Below are 10392 nucleotides of genomic sequence, written 5' to 3' on the forward strand. Positions count from 1 at the left end.
AGACAATATAGTTTGGCAGAGACGAGCCATGTGCTTGGAATGACCTTCAAGGTGTCAAGGGCTGCTCCTAGAAAAAAGGCAAAAAGGCAGAATTGTAACTCAGTTTTTGTCCACGCAGCTTATGGATGCCTGTACTTCAGGCAAAAGGTTTTGTACCTGTCATGGTTTAAGCCCCAGACAACAATCAAGCACTATGTAGCCACTCACTCACGCCCCCACAAGCAAGATCAGGGAGAGAATCAAATTGGAAACGTAAAAGTAGGAAAACTTGTGGGTTGAGATAATGACAATTTATTAGAGAAAGCAAAAGCAAAGAAAAACAAGGAATTCATTTTTTCCCATGGGCAGGCAGGTGTTCAGCCGTCTCTAGGAGAGCAAACACCATCACTCCAAATGTCTGCCTGGTTTCCTCCTTCTTGCTTCTTCCTTCTCCACTCTATATACTAAGTATGATGCCATATGGCCTAGAATTTCCCTTTGGTCAGTTGGAGTCACTTGTCCTGGCTGTGTCTCCTCCCAGCTTCCAATGCACCCCCAGCTTCCTTGCCAGCGAGGCAGTATGAAAAGAAGAAAAGGCCTTGGCTTTGTGTAAGCCCTGCTCAGCAATAACAAAAACATCTTTTTTACCATTGCTACGTTCATCAAAATCCAAAACACAGCCCCATACCAGCCACTGTGAAGGAAACTAACTTTCTTCCAATCGAACCCAGTGCATAACCCAAACCTTGATTTTCTTAGTTTCTCACTGCACTTAAAAAACCCAATCTATCATGCATGCTTTTTCATCAGTACTATTTCTTTCCCTAGATTTCTATGTAAATAAACAATTAGTCATGCGTGACAGATGAGACATTAAATAAAAAGATAAGCCAATCCAAATGAAGTGTTTGTGGAAAATACTGATGTGTCACTATCTATATACATTCCTCTCCAGTGAGGAATGCTGCCTGAGTCAAGGTAACTACTGCACCATAAAAAACCAAGCACTGTAGTGATGAAGAAATCTTCAAGCAATGTTCCTGAGGCTCTGTCTGATTATACTAACTGGAACTACAGAATGAATGAAAATGCAATGTGGTCATTATCTGCCTGGCAGCAATGGCAGAAAGCAGTGGAGATGATATCACAGCCGGGCTGCTGCTGTTGAAGTGCTAGACTTGTACAAAAGAAAATTTGCTGATGAGCAACTGATTACAGGTAATTACAGGCAACTAAGTTTATCTGGTTGTATGTCCATTTACCATATTTGAAAAACAGGTATTAGAACAAACTTCCTTGGGGCTCCAATGCAGTTGGATTTCTATACATGGAAAATGCTCAATATTAATAGTGTGGTATTGCAAATAATAATGGCATGGGACACAGTGTGCTGAGACCTCTACCCGACAGACTCCCTGCATTCAAATAAAGTGACAACTCTTCATTTTATGTAGATCAATTTTCCAAAACTATTCCTTGAAGTTACACTTTTTCTAGGGATCAGTTAAATGATGATTCTTGATGTGTTAGGTTATCTCAAATCTAGAGGTGATTAGGACACAGCTAGCAGGAACAATTGCCTGTACTTGCTAGATTTGATTCCAAACAGATAATTGAAATTTCATTTATGTTCTATTCTAAGACAGCTGTGCCAACTGGGAGTGCAATGAAAGTGATCGAGTACATCTGTGACAACACTTCTGGAACTAAGAGAACACCTGGTACCTCTAAAGTGCTGTGTGTGGGTGAGACTCAGTGTATATTGTCTGGGAAGAAGAGCTGAGTGCACAGGCTGAGCAGGTATCTCTGTCATGCTCCAGTTATGTGTCTAACTTTGACAATCAGGACAGGAGGGACTACCAGGCTCAGAATGAATATGTGAAGACTGAAAACAATTCCCAGTGCAGGAGGAAAGATTCTACTCTTTCTTACTGGTTTAGTTAACAATGCATCATTCCAACATGGAAAACTTTTAAGAAAAAAGTTTATGAGAAGGAGTTTGAGAGGAGTTTCTGCAATGATGCACTTCCTCAAATCACAGGGAAAAGGAGTGACTTGGGTTATCCTAATTAGGCCAAGATTATTTTTGCTTCTATGAGAAGTCTTTTTTCAGTCAGACATGAGAATGGACAAGACTGAATAGCCAACTAGTGGACAACTGCCTCCCATGAGACCAAGTAACTGAAACTTATATTATAAAAATTATAAATACTAGAGTCCCAGGATCTATCATGGATACTGGCCATCATCTCCTTTGCCTTTTTGGCTTCCACAGCATGATGACAATATCTGTAGAGAGAACTGGGTAATGTGAATTCTATTGATGCCTCAGGTTTTAGCTTTTCTATTTTTCAGATTCTGTGCTGCTTTCGTGTGTGGGTCTGGGCTTCATATTAGGAGATAATAAACTCTCTTCACAGCCTAGGTAGACAAAACAATTCCTTCTCCAGCTGGGGACCCAGTGACAGCCGATCCAAATTTCAGGCCCAAGAGCATAAACAACAGTGGACTGAAGAGAGAAAAACAAGAAGGATGGGACTTCATGGGCTAAAGCTGTAATTGGACAATTAGCTCCAATATGCTAATGGACCAAAACTTATAAAGTGTTAGATACCGTGACCAGTGGCCTATTTTGTGACCGTTTTGGGTTCACCTAGGTTGTAGCTCTGGCTGGGTCTTCTGCTGCCCAAGGTGGATTTATTGAGGTCTCTTAATAAATACTTACTTTATTCTTTAGCTCAGTCTAGTCTCTGTTCTAGGTCAGCCTTCACAAGGCATCAGTTTTCCCCTCCTGTCGCAGTCACCAGAAACTGGTGCCTTGTGAAGGCTGACCTAGAACAGAGACTCAATAGAGGTAAAGAATAAAGTAGATATTTATTAGGACGCCTCAATGGATACACCTTGGGCAGAACAAGAGCCCAGCTAGGGCTACACCCCAGGTGAACCCAAAATGGTCCATGAATAGGCCACCGGTCATGGGGTCTAACACTTTTATAAGTTTTGGTCCATTAGCATATTGGAGCTAACTGTCCAGTTACAGCTTTAGCCCATGAAGTCCTATGCTTCTTGTTTTTCTCTCTTTCGTCCACCATTGTTTATGCTCTTGGGCCTGAGATGTGGATGAGTTGTCCTTGGGTCTCCAGCTAGAGAAAGTATTGTTTTGTCTACCTACACTGTGATCTCCCCTAATATGAAGCCCAGACCCACATACAGCCCATACCCCCCTAAAGCAGCCCATACCCCCATAAAGCAGCACAGAATCTGAAAAATATAAAAACTAAAACCTGAGGCATCACTATATCCTCACACCCATGGCAGCAGTTAGCTCTGGAATTGCTCTTCCCAAATCTAAGGTACCCATAGAAAAATAGAGATATTCCCCTCATGCTGAAGAGGACGGTAGGAAAGCAGGGCATCCAAGTTCACAGCCAGATTGTTCATACTTATTCCAGAATTACTCTTGAGCATTTGGTGCGCAGTTTCAAGTTACTAGATTGAACCTTCTCCTGATGCAAATAGGTTTAGCAGTGTTTTATGTCTGTAGTGGCTGAACTCTTTGATTGAACTTGGCTCATATGAATATATACTCAGTGAATATTTTTACCTCTCATCCACCCACACTGTGATCCTGAATGGCAAATTAGGAAATAATAATTTCCTATAATATTTTATATATTTTTGGAATGACAGTTAACTTGTATATAGTGTACTCAGATTTGACATACAGAAGATTAAACTAAGCATGGGTGCAAATGAACCAATTACATTTCTAAATGTTATAACTATTCTAGTCCCTTTTTAAGCATGCTGAAAATCCATGTAGAAAATTAGAGAGCATATTCTATACTCTTTTGGAGTTTATTACAGTAAAGCTTTCAGAGAAAAATATTATTCCCTACATCACAACATTCCCTTAATTTCACAGGTTTTTGTGCTTCTGACTGACCTCCTTCTAGCAACATATGGAAATTTAATATACAGAAATACAATCTGTCTATACTTATCTTACTGTCTGAGTCCATTATAAAAAAGCTCAGATGAGGGACATAACACCTTTGTTTCCAACAGACTTTCTCTGTTATGTGCTGAAGTAATTTGACTGCAGAATAAGCTGACTTTGTACTTTGCCACAGATAGTAAGCAATTAGAGGCCCTTCAGTATCAGTATTTTTATGCCCAAGTATTCTGTTTGGAATAACAGTGTTTAGAGGGCCTTTGGCTGCTGAAACTTCTGCTGAAAGCTTGGTTAACTCCAGCCTTCAATGAGTTACTGGACAGAAATCTCCAACACTCCACTGAACCTGCTGCAACTTTTATGCAACCCTGTGGTTATGATGATCCCCTCTGACTCATGCACATTTTGTGTTCCTTTTGATCCATTTTCACCTGTTATAGGTCTGCTGGGATTGGCTGGGATAGACACAGTAGCTGGTATGGGCTGTTTTGGATTTATGCTGGAAGCCCTATTGACGAAACAGATTTTTCTCCTTATTGCTGCTCAGTGTTTATTCAGAATCATGGTCTTTTCTGCTCTTCACCCCACCAGCAAGCAGGCTGAGGAGGCACAAGGAGTTGGGAGGGGACACAACCAGAACAGCTGACGCCAAATGACTCCAGGGATATTCCACAACATATGGCATATCATATCATATCATATCATACTTAGCCTATAAAGTTGGGTGAAGAAGAAGGAAGGCAGGGGGGGAACATTTGGAAAGATGGCATTTTTTTCTGCAAGTCACTGTTACATGTGATCGAGCCCTTCTGTTTTAGGGATGGGTAAACCTGACTGCCCATGGGAAGCAGCAAATTATTCCTTGTTTTGTTTTCAAGTGTGCCTGGCTTTTGCTTTCTCTATTAAACTGCATTTATGTTGGCCCATGAGTTTTCTTAATTTACCCTTCTAATTATCTCTCCTGTCCTGTTGGGGAGGTGCAAGCAGCTGTGTGCAGCTGAGCTGCTGGCTGGGGTTAAACTATGGCACATGGGCCAAAAGAGGCAAATGGATGTCTGAGAATAAATCTCTGGAAACTAGAGTGCCAGTGTATGGAACAGCCACAATGAAAAGCCAGTGTTCATAAAAGAGACAGAGGAGTCCTGCAACTTTATTCAAAGGAGAGTCTGATGGGGCATATCCCTATGGGATCTCTCACAAGGTTTTGGGAGTGCACCCTCCTTTTATCCTAAACTCCCGGTCACATGTTGCCCTCTTTCTTTCCCCAGTGGCAGAAGCTCTAGGAAGGTACAGCTTTTTCCCAACTGCCTACCAGATGTTCCCCCTGGAACATGTATCGTCAATTTCCCCAAACAAATCGCAAGTTCAGGCTGTCTGGGTTCTGCAATAGTCTTGTGTGGACCCATTTCTCCCATTACCCTAAAGTTAACTGAGTCAAACTGTCTGGGTCCTGTAACTAACTTGCACCTCTTCAGGTTAGTAGAGACATTAGGACCCAGTTTGAAGATATTAACACCCATTTCTCCTAAACACCCCCGCCCATAGAGGCGTTTGTGAAGACATTAGCACCCACCTTTTGTATCACCAGGGAGGCTAAAGTCCTGTCTGAATATTACACAGCAGGTTTTTTTTTTTCTGCTGTGTAAGACCTCTCAGTTTCCATAGCTTTCTTTACTAATGCTCCTAGTACTCATTCTATTATCCTACATTCCCTGACCCCCAATTATATCATAATGTATCTATATAAATGAAATTAACAGATGCAAACTTTTGATAAACGAATTAATAATCTGCTGACTTCTTGATTTCCCTATTGACATTTTACTGCCTTATTACAGTTTTTTTTTTGAAGAATAACTTTTTCAACTTTTGTGAAAAATGCATGTATTTTATGATTGGCTTTTCGCAAATATTAAAATGAATATTATATGTGTTGTGTTAGAAAGTAATGCTGTAGTAATTCTCTTAAGTACTGTGCTAAATATAGTTTTAGGTTATAAAAATTGTTAAAATATAAACTATGCTATGTAAGATGCTTTGTTTAAAAGAAAGGACTTGTAGCAAGATAGCAGCCACAGGACACCTAAATCTTTCAGAGAAAAAGAATTTATTGCCTTCTTACCAGAAGAAATTAACTTCTTCCAGCCTTGAAGGCACTGTTAGGATTAGAAGGAAGAAGTTGATGAAGACCAGACAGAATCCTGTGTTTGAATGGAATTTATGCATCATGTATGAAGTGTATGAATATGCAACAGGTTATTGCTCTTAAGGGTTAATCCTTTGTTAGCGGGGGTCCTTTTTCAGGCTTGTGATGCCCAGAAAAAGGTATCCAGATGTCCGTAACTCTTTGTTTTTATTGTCTCATATTGTCCTAATTTAAATTGTCCAAATTATTATTACTCTAATTGTATTACTATTTTTATAACCATTTTATTACTATTAAACTTTTATAATTTTGAAAACAAGTGATTGGCGTTTTTCACAACTTTGAATTGGATATCTAGGAATAAAGAATAGCCTTGGAGATTACTTCATTAAGGAGTTAATTAGTACCGTGCTTTCCACAAATAATCTACATTCTCTTTTCCTCCCTGTGTGCTCTCATCACTCTGTATTCCCTACTGGTTGTTGATCTGTGGTGTAGGGGATAGAAATATGATTTACATATGAAGCTCGCGCACCATTTTATGTTTAGCCATATGTTTCTAACAATGTTCGACAATGTATTTAATCTGCCTCAGTTGCCCTCTAACCTCATTGGTCTGAGCATCCCCACAAATGTAATAATCTGTGAAATGGTGAAGTCATATATAATCAAGGCTCTGGGCTGTGTAGAGGTGATGGTGGCAAGAAGCCCAAGACGTTTGAAATTTTAAATTAATTTGGGGAGTATTTAAAATTCATCTGGGGAGGATGTGAAGGCAATAGGGCCTTGCTCCTCTGCCTGCCTGCAGCATCCTGACCAGGAGTGGCCTCACGGCTCACCACCTGTGTCTCAAGGCCGGTATATAAGTAATACACTAGCTCCCTTTTGTCCCTTTTGTACTGGAGCACAGTAAATAAAAGTCAGACTTTTGAGAAACTTACAGAAAAATGTACCCAAAAGGTAGTGTGGAAGCATAGCCCCAAGATGGACGCTTTAGCCATAGGAGTGTAATATATGTTAGAAATAATTAATGCTATAAAATAATGTATTTTATAAAGATTGTGGAATCCAAGCGAGTCTCTGACCACAAGCAGCCTGAGAGGCAGACATCTATTCAAACTCTGAAATTCCCGAAGGCAGATAACGATCAGCTTATTTAGCTTATGAATAGACACACCCAGCGTGATCATCACCGCCATCTTCAGCCATCAAAAGACGCCTAAGAGCAATCATCGCCCTGTTGATAATATCAATCAAGATAGCTGAAGTCCTCAAAAAGATAAATGGTGAATACGGGATTCGATCAACACTGGCTATCAACCAGGAAATGGCAATTGTCCAGCTCTGCACAGTGAAAGAACCAACTATGAATATGCAGAGTTACAAAAGAAACTTGGACTACTGTAGAGGATTTTGTGGACAGTTGGTTAGCTGAGAAAGGCCATGTCGACATGATACCAATGAATAAGCAAGAGATAGACAAGTATAAGAGTCAGCAGTCAGTGTCCATATAAAGCAAAGGACACTGTGCCCTTGGTGCAACATTAGGATGTGGGAGAGAGGCTTTAGCCAGAATATGAAGAAAAGTTTCAATAGAATAGCCATAAGAATGCAGAAGTAGGCGTAGTTGACTGATAAGTAACTAACCAATTGTGAGCTCGCCTTTGCAATATGCATTAGCTTCATTAACACCAATATAAATATGTATGCCTATCAATAAAGTTTGAGTCTTGCTGATCGTTCGTATCGAATGCCGCATTTCTCCCGCCGATATATTTTTACCCCAGACTCCTTCGCCTCCGGCATAATAAACTGTATAAAACATCCCCGCTAAAAACAGCTCTCATGAACGAGGGGGGGTCCGATGCAATAGAGGTCGGATCCAGGTTCACCCAGTGCTGAACCCGGGCTTGACACTGTCTCTTTGGCTGTGGTGGTTTTGAGGACTGTATTTTGGTCGCGGAAAAAGATAAATAAATCTCTTCGCAGTTTTGATAATTTGGCTTTCGATTGATCATTTATAACAGGAGGATGTTCGTGTCAGGCTGGTGGCAGCTCCCACATCTGCCAGATAGAGCCAAGCGTCTTCACGAGCTCACATCTGCTTTTCCATGACGCTTTGTAGAAGTTTTCCAAAACTGTAGACTATTACATCTCAAAAGTCCTGAAATTGAGTGAGGCGACTGGGTAGAAGTGAGTGGGCAGTAAAACGTCCAGATGTCTGACAGCTCAGCGTGGGGGATGATAGTCCCAGCACAAGCTGACGAGGGTGGTAATTTTGTCCTCACTTTTTCCATGCTAAAGAACACAGGTTTTTGAGGTAAAATGATGCTTTGAAAAGCTTCCCAGGACAGTGCTCCGCAGCTCTCTGCCTGAGAAGGAGGAGGTGAGCAGCAGTGTGGGAAGGGAAGGGAAGGGAAGGGAAGGGAAGGGAAGGGACAGAAGGCAGTGCAGGGGTGTGTGTGTGAGGTGAGGATGAGGAGCAAGAAGGCACTTCCAGTTGGGAGAAACGGATAGTCGTGAGTCTCACAGCAAGGTGAGCTATTTGGCAAAGCCCTGAGTTTTGGTTCAGGAACGTAAGTTTTCCTGTAAAGCAGTTTATTACTCTCTGAGTGAAAGGTATATTGCTGTTCCCAGAATTGTAAAGCTGCGCCTGTCCCTCAGTAAAGGCGGTGCTCGGTAGTTGCTGCTCTGAAATGATGGCTAGCTCCAGGTGGCTTTGCCAGAAAGAAGACTGTGATAGATGAGTACTGCGATGATTGACTCTCACAATTAACAGACAAATATCATGTATATAGGTTTGTTATAGTTAACTTATGTTTGTTCATCAAAATATGTAACGTAACTATAGGAGCCTGAATGTTATATGTCACAAGGCATGCATGTATACTTAACAGGAAATCTGGCAACTGCACAGAACACATAATCAATAGCCTTGTTTAACAGGAAAAGCCCAAAACCCCCCTTGATAAGCTGAAGCAGGAAGCCCTATCCAGATAAGAATCTGCTCGCTTGCAAAATCGGCTGGGAAGCAAATCACGACCACCAGAAGCAGGAAAGACCCCAGCAACAGACCAGAGCGGGCGCATGTACGCAGAAGAAAGAAGAAAATAAAAGACGGACTCAGAGGGGTGGGCAGTGGCGAGCCTTGGGAGAACAAAAACTCCAGGCCGTCCAGCGTGCTGGACTTGCTTGTTATTTCTTGCCTAATAAATTCTCAATTGGTATTCTGATTGGCTCAGAGAATTCTTAATTGGCTTGGAGAATTCATAAACTTACTTATAACAATATGGTGCCGTGACTCAAATCCAGACAAGGGGGGACAGGGGATTCTCAGGGAGGCGTGCCCCACTGACTGTTACAGTTGCCCCGAGGGTTGCTCAGTCGCTCCAAACCTGGACCCGATGAACCTAAATTGATAACAAGCAAGGGAGGGGCAAGCTTGTGCCTTGCTCCTATACCCCCATAATTTTTGTGCACAAATTCCGGGCGAACTCCATGAGCTGGTAAGTAATAGTCCCTTTGACTGAGTCAGGGACTGCTCAGTTGGGGCGTGGTGCTTTGGGGAGGGGCTTTTTGGAGTGTGTGTGTGTTTATGCTGCCAGAGTGCCGTGTATGAGACGTCCCCGGCCAGGACGAGGGGCGATCTGAATGAGGACTCCTAAGTAGTGCGTTTTCTGCACCCTGCGAGGGGCCAGACCACCAATAGGAGGAGCGAAAGTGCGTATGGCTGAAGAAGCACCCTGGTAGAAAAAGTACGTTCACTCCGGGAAATAGCGGGAGGGCAAGCTCGCCAAGGAATAGTGAAAGCCCATTGATCTGATCTCTGAAAGATAGCTCACTCCCCAGGGTTCCACTGAAGGAGGGTGAAGGCGAAGGAAGGTGAAGGAAGGGACTGAGTCCTCCTCCACACAATTCAGGAGTCCCCAGAGCCGAGGAACCCCCTTCATAGCTCCTAGGCAGGGTAGACCTAGTATCAAAACTAAATTGTAAAAAATAACTCCTGATAGTCCACCGAGGACTATCCTGGAGACCTGGGAGGGTTTCCCTTCTAGGGGAGAAAAAGATTAAAAAAAAAAAAAAAAAAAGAAAAAACAAAAGTGAAAAAATATTGCATAAATAAAAAAAAAAAAAAAAAAAGATAAAACAAAAGTGATAAACTATTGCATAGATTGGGTATGTCAAGCTTTGAACATTTACATAAATTCTCAAACCAGTGAATCAGGAAAGAAGTGAAGAAGTGTCTACGCAAAACTGTGGATAACATATGGGGGAATGCTGTACGAGCTAGGATGCACCCCCTGAGAGTTGC

At 41.8% G+C, this 10392-nt stretch overlaps 1 long non-coding RNA gene across 1 annotated transcript; it reads left to right on the top strand.

Moving 5' to 3' along the window:
• The first annotated feature begins 218 nt into the window (after nucleotides 1–218).
• On the top strand, nucleotides 219–5834 carry LOC115949201. The gene is made up of 3 exons (XR_004082791.1): nucleotides 219–1197; nucleotides 1622–1779; nucleotides 4375–5834. It is a non-coding gene; the product is annotated as an uncharacterized LOC115949201 (long non-coding RNA).
• Nucleotides 5835–10392: the final 4558 nt, after the last annotated feature.

Source organism: Geospiza fortis, unplaced genomic scaffold (assembly GCF_000277835.1).
Source record: "Geospiza fortis unplaced genomic scaffold, GeoFor_1.0 scaffold672, whole genome shotgun sequence".
Classification (NCBI taxonomy): Eukaryota; Metazoa; Chordata; class Aves; order Passeriformes; family Thraupidae; genus Geospiza; species Geospiza fortis.